Source organism: Moschus berezovskii, chromosome 28 (genome assembly GCF_049115385.1).
Source record: "Moschus berezovskii isolate FMDL1 chromosome 28, NW_MosBer_1.0, whole genome shotgun sequence".
Lineage (NCBI taxonomy): Eukaryota > Metazoa > Chordata > Mammalia > Artiodactyla > Moschidae > Moschus > Moschus berezovskii.
Window position 1 is genome coordinate 23,841,988 of NC_142487.1, and position 19,194 is coordinate 23,861,181.

Consider the following 19,194-nt stretch of genomic DNA (forward strand, 5'->3'; position numbering starts at 1 on the left):
GTTATGCTTAGTGAACTAAGTCAGACAGAGAAAGATAAATACTGTATGTTTCCACTTACATGTAGAAACTAAACAATAAAACAAATGAGTATAACATAATGAAAACAGACTCATAGATACAGAGAACAAGCTTATGGTTATGAGTGGGGAGAAGGTAAGGGTAAGGGCAGAGTAGAGGAAGGGGTTTAAGAGGTACAAACTACTAGTTATAAAATAAACAAGATACAGTGACATAAAGTACAACACAGGGAATATAACCCGTATTTTACAATAATTTTAAATGGAATATAAGCTATAAAATATTGAACCACTATGTTGTACAACTGAAGCTAATATGATAGTGAAGGCAACTACACTTCAATTAAAAGTATTTGGATTTTACAATCATTATGTATGTATTACATCATCCATGTCCGATATACTAAAGAGGAGTTTAGTCAAGGTTTGATCACATCACTAGATGAATGAATAAATACCTTTTCTGTTTGTTCTTATTGTTTCTATTAGGTCATGCGATAGATAAGAGTATGCTTAGAAATGTGTTAATATAAACATATAATATTTATGTTAATACTATATTTTTAGGAAATATTAGCCCATCCAAAAGTAAATAGCATTTTCAACAAAAGTAAAATGGAAACAGATGTGATCTGCTCTAGGTCAGGCTCTTATTCATCAAATCTAAAGATACTAACCTTGTGCTTTCCAATGCGATGGGTCTGAAATGTCGTATTTGCCCACCTCCTGCCCTTCCTGTCCCATGTGAAGCCTGCACCATCCCTTGACAGCAAAACATTTCCAGATAGGCTTCTTTGATTCCAACTTTATCCATCCTTCATGGATGTCATGGCTGTCAGACTGAACTTCTGATACAAAAGACAAGAGGATGTCAATCCCCTGCTTAGAACTCTCTGATGACACACAAACTTCTGATGATCTACCCACGCAGTTCAGATCCCTTAAGCTGCCATTCGGTGCTCTCAATCATCTGTTCTGAGGGTGCCTCCCTTGACCCATTTCCTCTCACCTCCCACCCCATGCCCTACGCTCAGTCTCATGATAACCTTCACCTCACCTTGACAATGCCATTATACATCCCGCCTATGGACTGGAGGATCCTTCCTCCCATTCTGCCTGTCAAATGCTTCCTACTGTTCTAGGCTCAACTCCAGGGCCCCAGTGTCTGCTAAGCCTTCTCTGATCCTTCCGGTCAGAATGGGTTGCATTTCATTTGTTATTCACCTATATTTCTCTGTGCCTAAACCGACCATGAGTAACTTGCATTTTCAGCCCTACCAGGTTACATGCATGTTTCCTGAAAGCGAGAACCATGTCACCATCAAGTTTGTGCCTCTTTGGTCAATAGCGCCTTCTCACTTTGCTTTGCAGGCAGTACTTGGCTGCCTTGTGAGGAATTCAGTCACGTCTCCTGGCTGTGTGAAAGTGAAAGTGTTAGTAGCTCAGTCGTGTCCAACTCTTTGCGACCCCATGCACTGTAGCTCTCCAGGCTCCTCTGTCAATGGAACTCTCCAGGCAAGAATACTGGAGTGGGTTGCCATTTCCTTCTCCAGGGTATCTTCCTGACCCAGGGATTGAACCCGGGTTTCCTGCATTGCAGGCAGATTTGGGTGTATAATGTACTTCAATGAGAATTGTATTCTTAGAATAAATAAATAACTTTAGAAAATTCTGATTAGCAGTCATAAGTTAATAATGGATTTAATTGCTGAAGCATTGAATGTTTGGCTGTTTTAAATGAATTATCTCTACATCAATTGTTTTCCTGCATCAAATATATTGAGAAATAAGAATAAAGTTTGATATTTAGCTTCTAAATCCTTTTTTGAAATCTAGGACAGTTTGAAATTGAATTATCTCTGTATGGATAAGTATAATAATAATGCCTTCAGTGTTGGCACTTTTATGTAAGTTTGGAAAGTCAGGTGGAATATAATAATACCTATGGAGTGAGTGATGACCTCATTCTCCACGGCAATAATCTGCCTTTCAGAAAAAGTCAAACAAACTCCTTTATTTATTTTTTATTAACCTTTTTATTTTGAAACAAGCTCCTTTTGTACAGAACAAATGTAGGCTTGAGTTTAACTTTGCTGGTTGTCTGGACTATAAAAATGAAAGTGTAACCCAAGTCACCAAATGAAAAGAAACAGGAGGTGTCTTTCATTTGGAAAAGAAATTGTGAAACAGCTCACACCAGGTATTTATTCATTTTTATATTTCATGCATTTTAAGAGTTGTTATTGCAACTATAATATTTTAAATACTTAATTTTGGGCTGTGTGTGTGTGTGTGTGTGTGTGTGTGTGTGTGACTAAGGCTAAGATTCTAAATTGTAGGATGGGGTGGCTCCTTCTCAAGATGTAAGAGCCCCAAGCACATAGAGGATCTTACTCTATATGTAGACATTTATAATTCCTTAAGGAAATATTCTAGCTCATGTCTTATCAGATTCCTACAAAGGGCAAGTGAATATTGTCCGTTGGCTGGAGATAAGCAGAGCTCACTGATGACCTCGGAGGTGAGGGTGGAGGATTTTTTAACCTGATAATCCTGGAAATTCTGCATTATGGCATTTGGCAGTATGAAATCACACTCAATTTACCTTACAGATAAGAATACAAAATCCAGACAATGAAAGTAATGTCTCTAGATAGGGGCCAGTCTGGACTAGGACTTGTGCTTTTCTCAATGCTCAGTTTTTATTTATCACCAGCTCATTCTTCTTACCATTATGGATTTGGAGTTTTCATCCCTGGTAAACATTGTGATCCATCCCTTTAATTTATTTTGTTCCCTTCTGAGCTTGGCAGTAAGTTGGAGGTAAGCACAGCTGCATGACTGCTGAGCATGCGTCCAGATGCTTTCAGATGGAGACAGAAGCTCTTTTATCCTGCAAGCTCCAGCTGAATCAGAAGGCCAGAGGCCATGACTACCTGTACACATTTCCTTTAACGCATCCAGCCAGCCTTGCTGACAGAATTGTATGGTTCCACATGTCTTAATTCAAGAGAGACTTACTTAGCTAGGGATTCCTGGTGAAGTGCATCATTTTGAAAGTATTCATGAAGCTCCATAAATGAGTCAACTAGACTTAATTGAAAAGAAGATGTTGCTTTGTATACTCCCTTTAACAGTACTGTAATGATAGAAACGTCCTATACTGGGGCTGTTCAGTATGGTAGCCATAGGCAACATGTGACTACTGAGCACTTGAAATGTGGCTTGTGTGACTGAGGAACTGAATTCTAAATTTTAATTTAATTTAAATATTTGCATGCGATTAGCAGCTGCCATAGTTGACAGATAATAATATGTGATTGAAATATAGGAAGAAAAGTTTTATAGTTTTTAGTTATTGCCCATTTCTTTACATTTAATAATGGACCTATCTTTTAATTGATACATCATTATAAGGGGTGAGTAATGAAGATCTGTGTGATAATATGGCTTCATTGAAACTATGGTGCTGCAGTGAAATAATGGACCCTCTTGCAACATTTCTATGTTATAGAATTAAAACGTGCCTTCGAGAACTAAAAGGTCTGGAGGCAGAGGACTTACCTTTCGATTAGGCCCTATTATCTGAGGTCAGTTCAGTTCAGTCACTCAGTCGTGTCCGACTCTTTGTGATCCCATGGACTGTAGCAGCGGGGCCTCCCTGTCCATCGTTAACTCCCGGAGCCTGCTCACACTCATGTCCACTGAGTCGGTCATGCCGTCCGACCATCTCATCCTCTGTCGTCCCCTTCTCCTCCCACCTTTAATCTTACCCAGCATCAGGGCCTCTTCCAAGGAGTCAGTTCTTTGCATCAGGTGACCAAAATATTGCAGTTTTAGCTTCAGCATCAGTCCTTCCAATGAATATTCAGGACTGATTTCCCTCAGGATGGACTGGCTGGATCTCCTTGCAGTCCAGGGGACTCTCAAGAGTCTTCTCCAACATCACGGTTCAAAGCATCAATTCTTCTGTGCTCAGTTTTCCTTATAGTCCAACTCTCACATCCACACATGACCACTGGACAAACCATAGCTTTGACTAGATGGACCTTTGTTGGCAAGGTGATGGCTCTGCTTTTTAATATGCTGTCTAGGTTGGTCATAGCTTTTCTTCCAAGGAGTAAGCGTCTTTTAATTTCATGGCTGCAGTCAACCATTTTCTGAGTTGTCTTGGGCAATTAAAAATATTTGCTTTTTTTCCTTTTATACTACCATCTTGCTTTCATTTTCCATCCCTCTCTATATCAATTAGCTACTACCTCATTAATGCTGTATAAAAAACATCTAAAAGTCAGTGGTTTAATATAATAATTGTTCTTGTCTGTGTACATGAGTTTTCTTCTAGAGGTGTTTAGCAGATCTAGGCTAACCTCAGTTGCAAGCTGCAAGTTAGTTCAGGTCTGTTCCATGTCTCTTTCCTATTCCTAGTCCCTGTGGCAATAAATATGTATATACTGATTTATCTATCTATTTCAACTCTTGAGAGAGTTTGGGAAATCTTCTCTTTCTCTTTTGTGGATGAAGAAGCAAGTTGTCTTAGTTGCTGCTGGGAGGTATTCTGCAACTGGGTCAAAGAGAGGCCGAGCTATGAGAATGACAGGGAGAAAACTGCAGTCCTGACCGGGCTCTCCGCAAACCTACTCTACCTGTTAACCTTCAGTTGTGGGATTTATTAATTGTTCTAATCACTTAAGCCTCTGTGAGTTAGCTTGTATGTCTCCACTTTCATTTATTATGCATCCTATTTAACTTCTTCCTTTCTTTTTCACTTATTCAGTCATCCATTTGTTCATTTAATGTGACCACCTGAAGGTCGCTGAAGTGCATAACTCTCACTCGTCATTAGGAAAGGTGCAAGATGAATTTCAGAAACAAAAGGACAGCCGTTTGGGGGTAAAATTGCAGGGTAAAATTATGCTTTAAGAGAATCCTTTATTTCAAACACTTGGCAGCTGCAGGTGGAATTAAAAAAACAGATAACCAGAATGACATAACTAGGTACAAAAATGAGCAAACATCTCTCTGGATCACAAAGAAAACAGAAACACAAAATGCGAGCAGGGGTGAAGGCGCAGATCTGACAGTTTCCAACTCTGGCAGCAGACAGCGGCAGCTTGGAGCTGCTGCACTCTCTGCACCAGGGACAGACGACAGACCAGGCCACATTTACAGCTTGAAGCCAGGAACTGAGGTGGGCCAACCACCTCCTGACATGAGGCTGAAACAAAGTTATTGCTGACTCACTGTCTGAAGTCGTAGCTTTATAGGACTCAGTGGGCCCAGGCAGACAAGCAGACAAAAACACCGTCTCAAAACAAGGAATTGAGCCAACCCATCTGATGACTGGATTTGTGGTGTCTCTCAAATCAAGAAGGAACAGGAGAGAAATCCACTGTTGCATAAACTGGATGTTGACTGCGTCAGTCTGAACAATTGCAGACTGGAAGGGAGAACCCAGGAAAAGAGAGAAAAAGAGATGAAAACAGAGAGAATAGAAAAATTCTACAGACAAATGTCCCAAACAAGAGAAGGCTGATGCTAAACAAAATAATCAATAAAATCAAGAAACAGAATAGGAATGAACTTAATGGTATAGTCAGAAAAAGACTAAAATGAGAATGTTTAGAATGCTTAAAAGAGATATATAAAAACATTTTACTCATTAAAAAGAAAAAGATTATGAAACAAAGGCAGCCAGAGTTAAAACAGGGACAGAAAGATAAGAAAAAAAATTGAGATCATAGTAATAAAAGTAGAGCTATTGAAATAAAAATAGAATGAATGTGATAATATCTAGAAATGAACAATTGGTATCTTAGATGATATTACTAAACAATAAGCCATGTCTCAGGACCAAAGCTTTTAAGAGACTCATGTATCATGTCTTTTTTTATTTCAGAGCATAGAGAAGGACAAAATTACTATAACTTTGGTAAAACTTTAAAAAGAGAGTTAAAGAAAGAAACATAGATTAATACTACTTACCTAATTACATGCATCTTGAATAGAATGATAATAAATTATCTCTCTAGTATATTTTAGAAAACATGAACAAGTAGAGTTTACTGCAAGCATGTTAGAATAATTTAACTTTAGAAAATGTACTAATGTATTTCAAATTAGCTGATGAACAGAGAAAAAATATGGTTATTCATTTATCTGTCCATGGATACTTAGGCTGTTTCCATGTTTTGGCTATTATAAATAAGACTGCAGTGGACATGGGGGTGTAGATATATTTTCAAACTGGTGGTTTTGTTATCTTTGAATAAATTTCCAGAAGTGGAATTGTTGGGTCATAAGACACTTCAACTTTAAGTTTTCTGAGGAGCCTCCGTGTTATTTTCCATCATGGTTATACCAATTTACATTCCTACCAACAGTACACAAGAGGTTGCTATTGTCAATAGCCTCTCCAACCCTTGTTATTTCTTGACTTTTGATAATAGACATTCTAACAGGTATGGAGTGATATTGCACTTGTGGTCTGAATTGCATTTGCCTGGTGATTAGTGATACTGAGGACCTTTTTCATGTATCTGTTATCTGTGTATGGATCTTCTTTAGAAAAATGTCTATCCAAGTCCTCTGCCCAGTTTTTTTCTATTAAATTCATTTTTTTTCTACTGAGTTGTATGAATTGTTTACATATTTTTGACATTAAATCCTTTGTTGTTAACCTAACTCCAATACAATATTTTATGTCAATAATTTGTTGTTGTTTTTCAGTCACTACGTTGTGTCTGACTCTTTGCAACCCCCATGGACTGTAGCACAGCAGACTTTTTTGTCCTTCGCTGTCTCCCAGAGTCTGCTCAAATTCATGTCCCTTGACTCTGTGATGCTATCTAATCATCTCATCCTCTGCCACCCCCTTCTCCTGTTGCCTTCTTCAGTCTTTCCCAGCATCAGGATCTTTTCCAATAAGTCAGCTCTTTGCATCTTGTGGCCAACGTATAGGAGCTTCAGCTTCAGCATTAGTCCTTCCAATTAATATTCAGGGTTGATTTCCTTTAGGATTGACTGGTTTGATATCCTTACATTCCAAGGAACTCTCAAGAGTTTTCTCCAGCACCACAGTTGGAAAGCATCGATTCTTTGGTGCTCAGCTTTCTTTATGGACCAGCTCTCATATCTATACTATCTATTGCAAAAACCATGCTGCTTATTTGCTTAGTCCTGTCCAATGTTTTGTAACCTCATGGACTTTAGCCCACCAGGCTCCTCTATCCATGGGATTCTCCAGGCAAGAATACTCGAGTGGGTTGCCTTTCCCTTCTCCAGAACTGGGAGAAACACAGCTTTGACTATATGGACTTTTGTCAACAAAGTAATGTCTCTGCTTTTTAATATGATGTCTAGGTTTGTCATAGCTTTCCTTTCAAGGAGCAAGTATCATTTAATTTCATGGCTAAAGTCACCATCTGTAGTGATTTTTGAGCCCAAGAAAATAAATCTATCGTTTCCACTTTTTCTGCTTCTGTTTGTCATGAAATGATAGGGCTGGATGCCCCAATCTTACTTTTGTAACGTTGAGTTTCTAGCCAGCTTTTTAATTTTCCCCTTTCACCTTCATCAAGAGGCTCTTTAGTTTGTCTTCATTTTCTGCCATTAGAGTGATATCATCTGCATATCTGAGGTTGTTGATATTTCTCCCAGCAATCTTGATTCCAGCTTGGGATTCATCCAGCCTGGCGTTTCACATGATATACTCTGCATATAAGTTAAATAAGCAGGGTGACAATATACAGCCTTATTGTACTCCTTTCCCAATTTTGAACCAGTCAGTCGTTCTATGTCTGGTTCTAACTGTTGCTTCTTGAACCTGCATACAGGTTTCTCAGGAGACAAATCAGGTGGTCTGGCATTCTTGTCTCTTTTAGAATTTTCCACAGTTTGTTGTGATCCACACAATCAAAGGCTTTCTTGTAGTCAATGAAGCAGAAGTAGATGTTTTTCTGGAACTCTGTTGCTTTCTCCATGATCCAGCTAATCTTGGCAGTTTGGTTTCTGGCTCCTCTGCCTCTTTGAAACCCAGCTTGTACATCTTAATTTAAAAAAGAGTGTAGTTATCTTAAAAGAGGTAGATAAAAAGTGGTGAAACTCTATGTTCATTTATAATTAAAAAACAAGAACAAAATACAAAACTCACAGTAAATTAGAAATAGAAGTAAAAATTTCAAACCTGAAAAAAGAAATATGAGAAACTTTGAAAAAACATCAGGTATCTGTGAATCATTAATGAGAATCCATTTTGGTCAGAAAAAAGACGAGAATGGATTCCTGTTATTAACACTCTTTAGTATTTTACCTGCAGCCTTACCAGTGCAACAAGAAAAGCAGAAACAAATGTACACAATGCCTCAGCAGGTAAAGAATCTGCCTGCAGTAAGGGAGACACAGAAGACTTGGGTTTGATTCCTGGGGAGGGAAGATTCCCTGGAGGAGGAAAATAGCAACTCACTCCAGTATTGTTACCCGAGAAATTCCTTGGACTGAAGAGCCTGGTGGGCTATAGTCCAAAGGGTCACAGAGAGTGGAACACAACTGAGTGACTAAGCACTCAGAAAGAGACAAATGGTTCTATATGGAAAAATCCAGAATCTCTGTAGGACAGTTATTAGAATTAATAGAAGAATTTAGAAAGGCTGCTGATTCAGAGATGTCCATATGCAAAGACTGAATACTGTTTCTCTTCAATGAAATAACCAGTTAAAATATAATTAAGATGTTCCAAGTAGTAAAAAGAAATAGTAAGGTGCATAGAAGTTAATTTAATAAAAAATGAGCAAGACTTTTTGTGGAGTGCCTTATTAAAGTAAAAAAAGAATGTCAGAATAAAGAGGTAAGCCGATATTTTGGATGAAAAAGTTTAAAATTGTAAAGATATTAATTCTTATTTCCATGGCTAAACTGTGAAATTAATGCTATTTCAACAAACAGTTATTGTATAACTCAAAAACTATCACTAAAACATAAGGTCAAGAAAAATTAGTGTAATTCTTAAAAATAATAAAGTAGTGGAATAAGCTATTTTAGCTCAACAAATGAAGCTGGAAGAGTTGGTTTACCAAATTCCAGGGATATTAAGTATCTAAATGTTACTGCAAAAACAATACTTTCAGAAAAAAATATAATAAAATATCATGGTTGGCGAAGATATCTTCTTTAAATAAGATGCAAAAAGTAGCAATCATAAGGGAAAAGATTTATGACTATCACTGCACTAAAATTTCAGATTATTATAAACAAAAAAAAAACAAACCCACAAAGGAATGTTAGAAAACAACAACAACAAAAACAAAAACCAAACACTGGAAGAATATATTTACAGTCAACAACTAATAGGAGACTACTAGACAGGAAGTACAAGTTCTTACAAATCATTGAGAGAAAATCTAATATAAAAACAGGCCAACGAAGTGAACAATCCCTTCAAAAATAAGTATCCAAGTGGCCAATGTATTCATGTTTACATGATCACAAGAACTGTTGATATAAAAGTTTAAACCAGTTGGATCGTTACAAATGATTTTAGCAAGTAAGTGAAGTAACAAGAACTTTCAGAATGTATCAAAGCCACCTTTGAAAGAAATTTGTCACTAGCTCAGCTGACAAAGAATCTGCCTGTAATGCAGGAGACCCCTGTTCGATTCCTGGGCCAGGAAGATCCCCTGGAGAAGGGATAGGCTACCTACTCCAGTATTCTTGGGCTTCCCTTGTGGCTCAGTGGTAAAGAATCTGCCTATAATGTGGGAGACCTGGGTTCGATCCCTGGATTGGGAAGATCCCCTGGAGGAGAGCATGGCAACCCACTCCAGTATTCTGGCCTGGTGAATCCCATGGACAGAGGAGTCTGGTGGGCTACAGTCCATGGGGTTGCAAAGAGCCAGACACGACTGAGCAACTAAGCTCAGCGCAGCACAGCACAGTAGAGTTGAAGAGATGGCTGAACCTGACGCATTTCAACACTTGTGTATCACGGAAAGTCTCATACTTGTGCACAAGGAAACATGTATCAGAATGTTAGTGTGGCATGTCACAATCTGCCACAGGGAAAATGGGTTTTAACATTTGGTGTATTTATGCAAAGGAAGGCTTTGTAGCGCTTACAATGAATGTATATTTAACAATTAAATTTCAAAAGTATTTTAAACAGCAAATGAAATAAATATAGGATAATATGTACAATATGATACCATTTATGTAAAGTTTGACATCATGCACAGAAAAACTATTATGAACATTTATACATGAAAATGGTAAACACTAGATTAGGGATTATGTCGATTCATTTTAGTAGTCTCTCAGGGGAAGGAAATAGGAAAGTGGAATAGAGACACGATTATCGATGCAACAAAGATTATTTATTATAAGACATTATCTCTTAAAAATCAGAAATACATGTTGCACAAATGTTAAGATTTGACAGAGCTTGTAGAGGGAAGGATACATGGAATCCTTTAGTTAATGCTCCTGTTTTCTCTCTGATATATTGCATGGAGAAAATGAAGAGGGAATGAGTGTGAGATTTTGAAGACGGAGTGATGATTATGGATTTATGACAGGCGAAGAAAACATTTTCACCAGTTAACTAGTTCAAGCACTGTGACAGACAACAAGTTTTCTGATAGAGTTGTTATTTCCCTTCCTGAGTGAGCTTTTCAATATCCTCTCCCTGTCCATCACCTCCAACCACTTTCAGCTCAATATACACTTCTGGATTCAGACAAGTGGAGAAGGAGAACAGCAGTATCTCAGGCATACACTCTTTATGGGGAGGGGTGTGTGTGACTGGAATTCTCTCGTCAAGATTATAGAAACAAAAGATTTTTTGTCAGATGATCTGTAGCTCTGGGAAGCCATGGAGATCTGTGGCTCCCAGCTGGTCCAGAGAGGTAGTTAATAGGCATAGACAAATTTACCCCAATATTTTCAGTTTCTGTTAGGCTGTTGAAAATATTGGGGTAAATTTGTCTATGCCTATTAATTACCTCTCTGGACAGCTGAGACCCACAGATCTCCATGGCTTCCCAGAGCTACAGACCATCCGACAAAAAATCTTTTGTTTCTATAATCTTGACAAGAGAATTCCTCCAAAATCACTGCGGATGCTGATTGCAGCCATGAAATTAAAAGACGCTTACTCCTTGGAAGGAAAGTTATGACCAACCTAGATAGCATATTAAAAAGCAGAGACATTACTTTGCCAACCAACGTCCGTCTAGTCAAGGCTATGGTTTTTCCCGTGGTCATGTATGGATGTGAGAGTTGGACTGTCAAGAAAGCTGATCGCCAAAGAATTGATGCTTTTGAACTGTGGTGCTGGAGAAGACTCTTGAGAGTCCCTTGGACTGCAAGGAGATCCAACCAGTCCATTCTAAAGGAGATCAATCCTGGGTGTTCATTGGAAGGACTGATGCTAAAGCTGAAACTCCAATACTTTGGCCACCTCATGTGATGAGTTGACTCACTGGAAAAGACTCTGATGCTGGGAAGGATTGGGGGCGGGAGAAGGGGACGATAGAGAATGAGATGGCTGGATGGCATCACCAACTCGATGGACATGAGTTTGAGTGAACTCTTGGAGTTGGTGATGGACAGGAAGGCCTGGCGTGCTGTGATTCATGGGGTCGCAAAGAGTCAGACACGACTGAGTGACTGAACTGAACTGAACTGAAGAGAAACTGAGCAGTTACCCAAGCCAGGACGCCCCAGGCTACTAATGTTTCTTTTCTTTTTTAAACTGCTACATGAAATATGTCAATGGTGTATGGTTTTGTTAGCTACTCCCTACTGTTAAAGTCCTCTCAGAGAGTCTAATGACATTGTCAGAATGTTTGAGCATCTTAGGGAAAAATAATGGAAGAATCCAGAAGCCTAAGTAGGAAAGATCTGGAAATACAGGTTTGCATCAGTGTCTCTAAGATTAAAAAAAAGAGAGATAGAAATTTCAAGATGTATTCAGGCCTATTCAGTTGGATACAGCAGAGGCAGGGCTTAAGCCTGGACCTTCTCGTGGTCTGCTCAAGCCTTCTCCCCATGGATGGCGGTCCTCTCTCTCCAGTATGTCCCATGTTAGGTTCAGGCTCTAACGCCCTCAGAAGCCATGAAGCAGGTTGAGCTAATTCCAGAAGCAGGGTTAACGTGTTGTGGTAGCAAAAACACTGCATTTAGTCATGTCTCTATTTTGAGTCCTGGAGATTCTACTAATTGCAGCATCGTCTGTGTCTTTAGTAGCATTTTGTCGTTGTCCAGTTGTGTCTGACTCTTTGCGCCCCATTGGACTGCAGCACGCCAAGCTTCCCTGTCCTTCACTACTTCCCTGTCCATTGACTTGTTGATGCCATGCAATCATCTTATCCTCTGTCGCCCCCTTCTCCTCCTGCCCTCAATCTTTCCCAGCATCTGGGTCTTTTCCAGTAAGTCAGCTCTTTGCATCAGGTGGCCAAAATATTGGAGCTTCAGCTTCAGCATCAGTCCTTCCAAAGAATATTCAGGGTTGATTTCCTTTAAGATGGACTGGTTTGATCTCCTTGTTCTCCAAAGAACTCTCAAGAGTCTTCTCCAGCACCACAGTTTGAAAGCATCAATTCTTTGGCACTCAGCCTTCTTTATGGTCCAACTCTCACATCTGTATGTGACCAGTAGAAAAACTATAGCTTTGACTATACAGACCTTTGTTTGCCAACAAAGCGATGTCTTTGCTTTTTAATACGCTGTCTAGGTTTGTTGTAGCTTTTCTTCCAAGGTAGCATAGAATTGCACTAAAAAGCATCAGCCCAGGCCAGGATTATTTCTCAGCACCATCGTCTTGTATCCTGGTGGGATTCATGTCACTTGTTCAACCCAGAAGATATCAGTACAAGTTATGTGTATCATTTTGGAACCAAAGAGCTCAATACTTTTAAATAAGTAAAATAAGCACGAATACTTATTTTACTTCCTTTTCCCCCATCTGCTTACAGGTTGCAGAAGCTTTGAAGACTAAAGGACGCAGGTGCAAAGAGGCTGGATTTCTGAATCACCTCATGAGGGACTCTCCATCTGCCAGGAATACCTTTTCCGGGCCTCAAGATAATGAAAAAGTAAGATTTATTATAATAAGTTGCTGAAGCTTTGGTCTTTGTTACAGCAGCTAGCATTTCTCTAAGTAGTAGGCAGGCCTCTTCCTGGGTCGGTCACTCTTTGTGCTTCAGTTTCCTTATCTAAAAAGGGAAAGAGTCCCTAGAGTCATAGGATTATCATAGGTCTCCAGTGAAATGTAAGAGGAAAGTGCGAGATAAATTGAGGCATGTTGAGGGCAGTCGCTTAGAGCTTGACAACATAAATGCCCTCCTAGCAATTAAAGGCGGAGAAGGCAATGGCAAGCCACTCCAGTACTCTTGCCTAGAAAATCCCATGGATGGAGGAGCCTGGTAGGCTGCAGTCCGTGGGGTCGCTAAGGGCCGGACACGACTGAGCGACTTCACTTTCACACATTGGAGAAGGAAATGGCAACCCACTCCAGTGTTCTTGCCGGGAGAATCCCAGGGACAGGGGAGCCTGGTGGGCTTCCGTCTATGGGGTCACACAGAGTCGGACACGACTGAAGTGACTTAGCAGTAGCAGCAGCAGCAATTAAAGGAAGCAAATAGGAATTATTCTGCAGTTGCCACCAAAATCGAATCAACTTTAGCGTTTAACCACGCCAGTCTCCTTCTGTAATTCCTTAAGCTTTTGGCCTGCTTCCCACTAGTGACAGCTCTTGAGTCAATCAGTCAGTCCATCAGTCAGACAAATAAATAATTCAAAGTTAGTTGGGAACGGCCGTGCTCAGGGCATGCAGTTAAGCCACTCCTAAGTTTTATGCATTTAATTCCAATGATTAATATTGACCTTGTTGTCCATTTTCCTGTTTATGGAGAAAAGGCATACAAAAAAACAAAATAAAAATTAGCCATAATCCCACTTTAGTGATAATCACACACAGGTGAGAATTTTGTTTTCTATACATATGTAAATTTTTAACAACAAAAAGGGAACCATAGTTTACATACACCATTGTGAATATACTGTATGTAATTTTTTTGACTCAAATTATCATGGAAAATTTTTTCCAGGTCAACAAATAACAAACTTTATAATAATTTTTAGCGGTTACAAGGATTTCACTGTTTAGTGTTTATTTATTCAGCTAATTCTCTGTCGACAGACATTTAAGTTACTTAATGTTTTCCAAGATTATAAATAATGGTGCAACATTAGTTTTGGTGCATGTACAGATCTTTGGCATATTTGTTTGATTATTTCCCCAGGAGAAAAACTTACCATTTTCATTTCTGCATCAAAATAAAGGCACTTTTTAAGGTTTTTCATTCAGACTGCCCAGGTACTTCATTTTTATCCTTCTATTTTCCAATAAGGCTAAGTATTTACATTTGTATTTTAAAATCCTTTGTATATGAAGAAATGGAAAGACAATTAGTGTTTTAGCCATGACATCTTAGATTCCAAGATGTCCTCATTTTCTTGTTAGTTTCCTGTTATTTTTCTTCACTTTTCGGTCACTGCGTGCTCCTCCTTCAGGAGCTGAGCCCTCGTGCTGGTCCCTTAATGCTGATAGGTGTTCACAAAATCTGTACCAAAGACCCTGCTCCATACAGAATCTGTACACACAGACTCTACTCCATATAAAATTACCCTTTGGATCTTTATCCCTCTCTTTTCTCCATCAAATCTGTAATGTCTATGGTGAAGATTTATCTCATCTAATATTTAGAGGATATTCTTTAATTTAGGTAATTCACAAGAGATGAATGTCAGATAAGTGTCTTCATGGTCTCTCCATGCAGACTGTAACTCCCAGCAGACTTTAACCCTGGTAAAGATCATTTCACAAGAGGCTCTTTTTGGTTATAGACTTCTAACTCTTAGTTTTAGATACCAACTGCTAGCTATACAAGGTCTTACTTTTAACTATTTTGGGGCTTATATTCATGCTTCTAAGCAATAAAAAAAAGGAAAAGAAAAGGAAGAAAGAATGGAAGGCGCGTAGGAAGGAAAGAGGGAAGAGGGAAGGAGAGAACAAAGGAAGAAAAGAAACCCAACAGTTTTCTTTCTGAGTGTTTTATAGGTTGTTGCTGTTTAGTCACTCAGTCATGTCTGACTCTTTGAGATCCTGTTGCCTGTAGCCCAGCAGGTTCCTCCATCCATAGGATTTCTCAGGCAAGAATACTGCAGTGGGTTGCCATTTCCTTCTTCAGAGGATCTTCCTGATCCAGGGATCGAACCCACGTCTCCTGTACTGGCTGGTGGATTCTTTACCGCTGAGCCACCAGGGAAGCCCCGTTTTATAGGTTAGAACAGCTCCAATCAATAATTACTGCGTTGATCTCTTGAAGCAATTTTTGTGATGTAGAGGTTATGATCAAGATGATCTTAATATTAATCATTAATATTAAGCTCCCATTACATCTGTGACACTTAACTCCTGTTTCAACAAAACAAAGAAAATGTAATCTAGCACTCATGAATTTTATAATTCAAATGAAACAACACAGGTAACAAATGCAGAAAATGATTTAGGAAATAGGTTAAGTATATTCAAAATTAACATACATGAAGCATCTCGACTGCCATATTTCAGTTCACTGAACTGCACAGTGACTGTTTCTTAGTGTGAAAATTCACTCTAGTGCAATTTACTGAGTTATATCATGCTGGCTACCTGGAAAGGAAAAATGAATTAAAGATGTCTTGGTATTTATTGTCATCAGTCTCTAGGTAAATATAATTCAATGAGAATATAAGAATGGATTGTAATCTTACTCATATTCTGAATATAAATATGGTTCGAAGTAGACATGACTACGGACATCTGTCAGACAAACTGACATGACTTGGCAGAAAAATTTAAACAACTCTGTCCTTCACCACTCCCCTCAGCTTTATGGACATAAAATTGACATATAACACTGTGTAAGTTGAAAGTGTACCAGGTGATGACTTGATACATGTATATATTGCAAAATGATTAGCACCATAAGGTAAGCTAATACATCTACCACTTCACATAGTTACCTTTTTTAAAGTTTACCTTTTTTCATTCAAGATTTATTCTCTTAGAAACTTTCAAGTATACAATAAAGTATTGTTAACTATAGTAACAATGCTGTCCACTAGATCCTCAGACCTTATTTATGTTATAAGTGAAAATTTGTACCCTTTGACCAATGTCTCCTTGTTCCTCCTGTCAGTGAACAGTCTAGCCTGTTTCTGTGAGCTCAGTTTCTTTAGGTTCCTCATATAGACGAGCTCATACAGTGTTTGTCTTCCCTGTCTTAGTTCACTTAGCAAAACCTCCTGGTTTCATCTATGTTGTTGCAAATGGTAGGAGCTGCTCCTTTTGGTGGCTGAATAGTATTCCATTGTATGTACATGTGCCTGTGTATTTGTGTGCATGTGTCTGTCTTGCATTTTCTTTATCCTTTCATCATCTGTGAGTGGACAATGACGTTGTTTCTTTGTTTCCATGTCATTGTTATTGTGAATAACGCTCCAGTGAATGTGAAAGTACCAGTGTCTCTTTAAGAGAGTGATTTCACTTCCGTCTCTTTAAGAGAATGATTTCACTTCTGTCATGTGGATACTTGGAAGTGGGATTGCTCAGAGGAGAGTTCTATTCTTCAACGTTTTTAAGAACCTTCATAATGGCGGTAACAATTTACATTCCTACCAAGAGTGCACAAGGATTCCCTTTTCTCCACAGCCTCACCAACACCTGTTTTTTCTTATCTTTTTGATAATAGCCATCCTCACAGCTGTGAGGTGATAGCTCATTGTAGTATTTTATTTGTATTTCCCTGAGGATTAGTGGTTTGAACACTTTTTTTCTGTACCTGTTTACTGTGTGGTTTTTTTTTTTGGAAAAATGTCCATTCGGGCCCTCTGCCCATTTTCTTGATTATTTGCTCTTTTTGCTATTGAGTTGTATGTATTTCTTACATAGTTTGACTATTAACACACTATCCAAAGTATGGTATGCAGATATTTTCTTCCATTCCACAGCTTGCCTTTTCATTTCGCTGATGGTTTCTTTGCTGTACAGAAGCTTTTTAGTTTGAGGTAGTCCCACTTATTGATTTTTTTCTTTTGTTGTTTGTGATTTTGGTATCATTTAATAATTGCCAAGGGCCATTTAAGAAGTTTTTCCCTAAGTTTTCTTTTAGAAGTTTTATGGTTTCAGTCTTAAATTTACATCTTTAATTCATTTTGAGTTAATTTTTTAATGAGTAGTGTAAGACAGGGATCCATGGATCCAATTTCATTCTTTTACATGTGAATATCAGCTTTCCTCAGACCATTAATTGAATAGATTATGCTTTTCCCATTGAGTGTCCCTGGCTCCCATGTCAATTAGTGTTAATAGTTGATGATAAATGCATGAGTTTATTTCTGGGCTTTTGATAATGTTTCACTGGTCTATGTGTCTGTTTTTATGCCAGTACCATACCGTTTTGATTATTATAGCTTGGCAGACTTTATATTTTTGGGCTCCAAAATCACTGTGGATGCTGATTGCAGCCATGAAATTAAAAGACGCTTACTCCTTGGAAGGAGAGTTATGACCAACCTTGATAGTATATTAAAAAGCAGAGACATTACTTTGCCAACCAAGGTCCGTCTAGTCAAGGCTATGGTTTTTCCTGTGGTCATGTATGGATGTGAGAGTTGGACTGTGAAGAAAGCTGATCGCCAAAGAATCGATGCTTTTGAACTGTGGTGTTGGAGAAGACTCTTGAGAGTCCCTTGTACTGCAAGGAGATCCAACCAGTCCATTCTAAAGGAGATCAGTCCTGGGTGTTCATTGGAAGGACTGATGCTAAAGCTGAAACTGCAATACTTTGGCCACCTCATGCGACGAGTTGACTCACTGGAAAAGACTCAGATGCTAGGAAAGATTGGGGGCGGGAGGAGAAGGGAACAACAGAGAATGAGATGGCTGGATGGCATCACCGACTCTGTGGACATGAGTTTGAGTGAACTCCGGGAGTTGGTGATGGACAGGGAGGCCTGGCGTGCTGTGATTCATGGGGTCACGGAGAGTCGGACATGACTGAGCGACTGAACTGAACTGAACCACTGTTTGAAATTAGGAAGTGTGATTCCATCAGTTTTGTTCTTTTTTCTCCAGATTGCATTTCCTATTCTGGATCCTTTGTGGTTCCATATGAATATTCCCTGGTGGCTCAGATGGTAAAGCATCTGTCTACAATGCGGGAGACCCAGGTTCAAGCCCTAGGTTGGGAAGATCCCCTGGAGAAGGAAATGGCAATCCACTCCAGTACTATTGCCTGCAAAATCCTATGGACAGAGGAGCCTGGTAGGCTAGAGTCTATGGGGTCGCAAAGAGTCGGACACGACTGAGCGATTTCACTTTCACTATGAATATTGGCATTATGTTTTATATTTCTGTAAAGTATGCCATTGGTATTTTGACAGGGTTTACATTGAATCTGTGCATGGCTTTGAGTAATATGGACATTTTAAAAATATTAATTCTTCTGATCTACAACACAGGATATCTTTCCATTTATTTGTGTCTTCCTCAATTTTTTTTAATCGGTGTCTTAAACAATCCTATTCTTAATTGTCATGGAATCCCTTAGGGTACTTAAGCTGTTTGCAATATTTGTATATTATTTTACAAAGTATTTACTACTAAAAATTATTACTAAGGTATCAACCTAAATCGTAGTTTTCAGCTTTGTGAGTTCTGCTGTGTCTAACCTGGGTGAAAGATAATTGGAAATTAGGATATTGAAATATAAAATAATTCAATTGGCATAAATTAAAGATGGGTGCATATGGCTCTCAAGTATATCATAAGAGATTTTATATCATGTAGGATATTAGTGTCATTATTAATACATATTTTTTGAAAAAGCAAGTTAGATATTGTGGTAGCAGCCTCAGGGTACTAATACAGATTGTAGTACCTACCTTAAAGTGACATGCTGACATATCAAATTCTTAAAATATGGAAGTGTCTTTGGAATCGGGCAATGGGTAATTTTGAATGAATTTTGAGAAGCATAATAAAAAAGTCTAAATTGCTTTGAACAGACTGTTAGTAGAAATATGGATGTTAATGATGCTAATATTGAAGGCTAAAAAAAAAAAGTGAAAAGTATA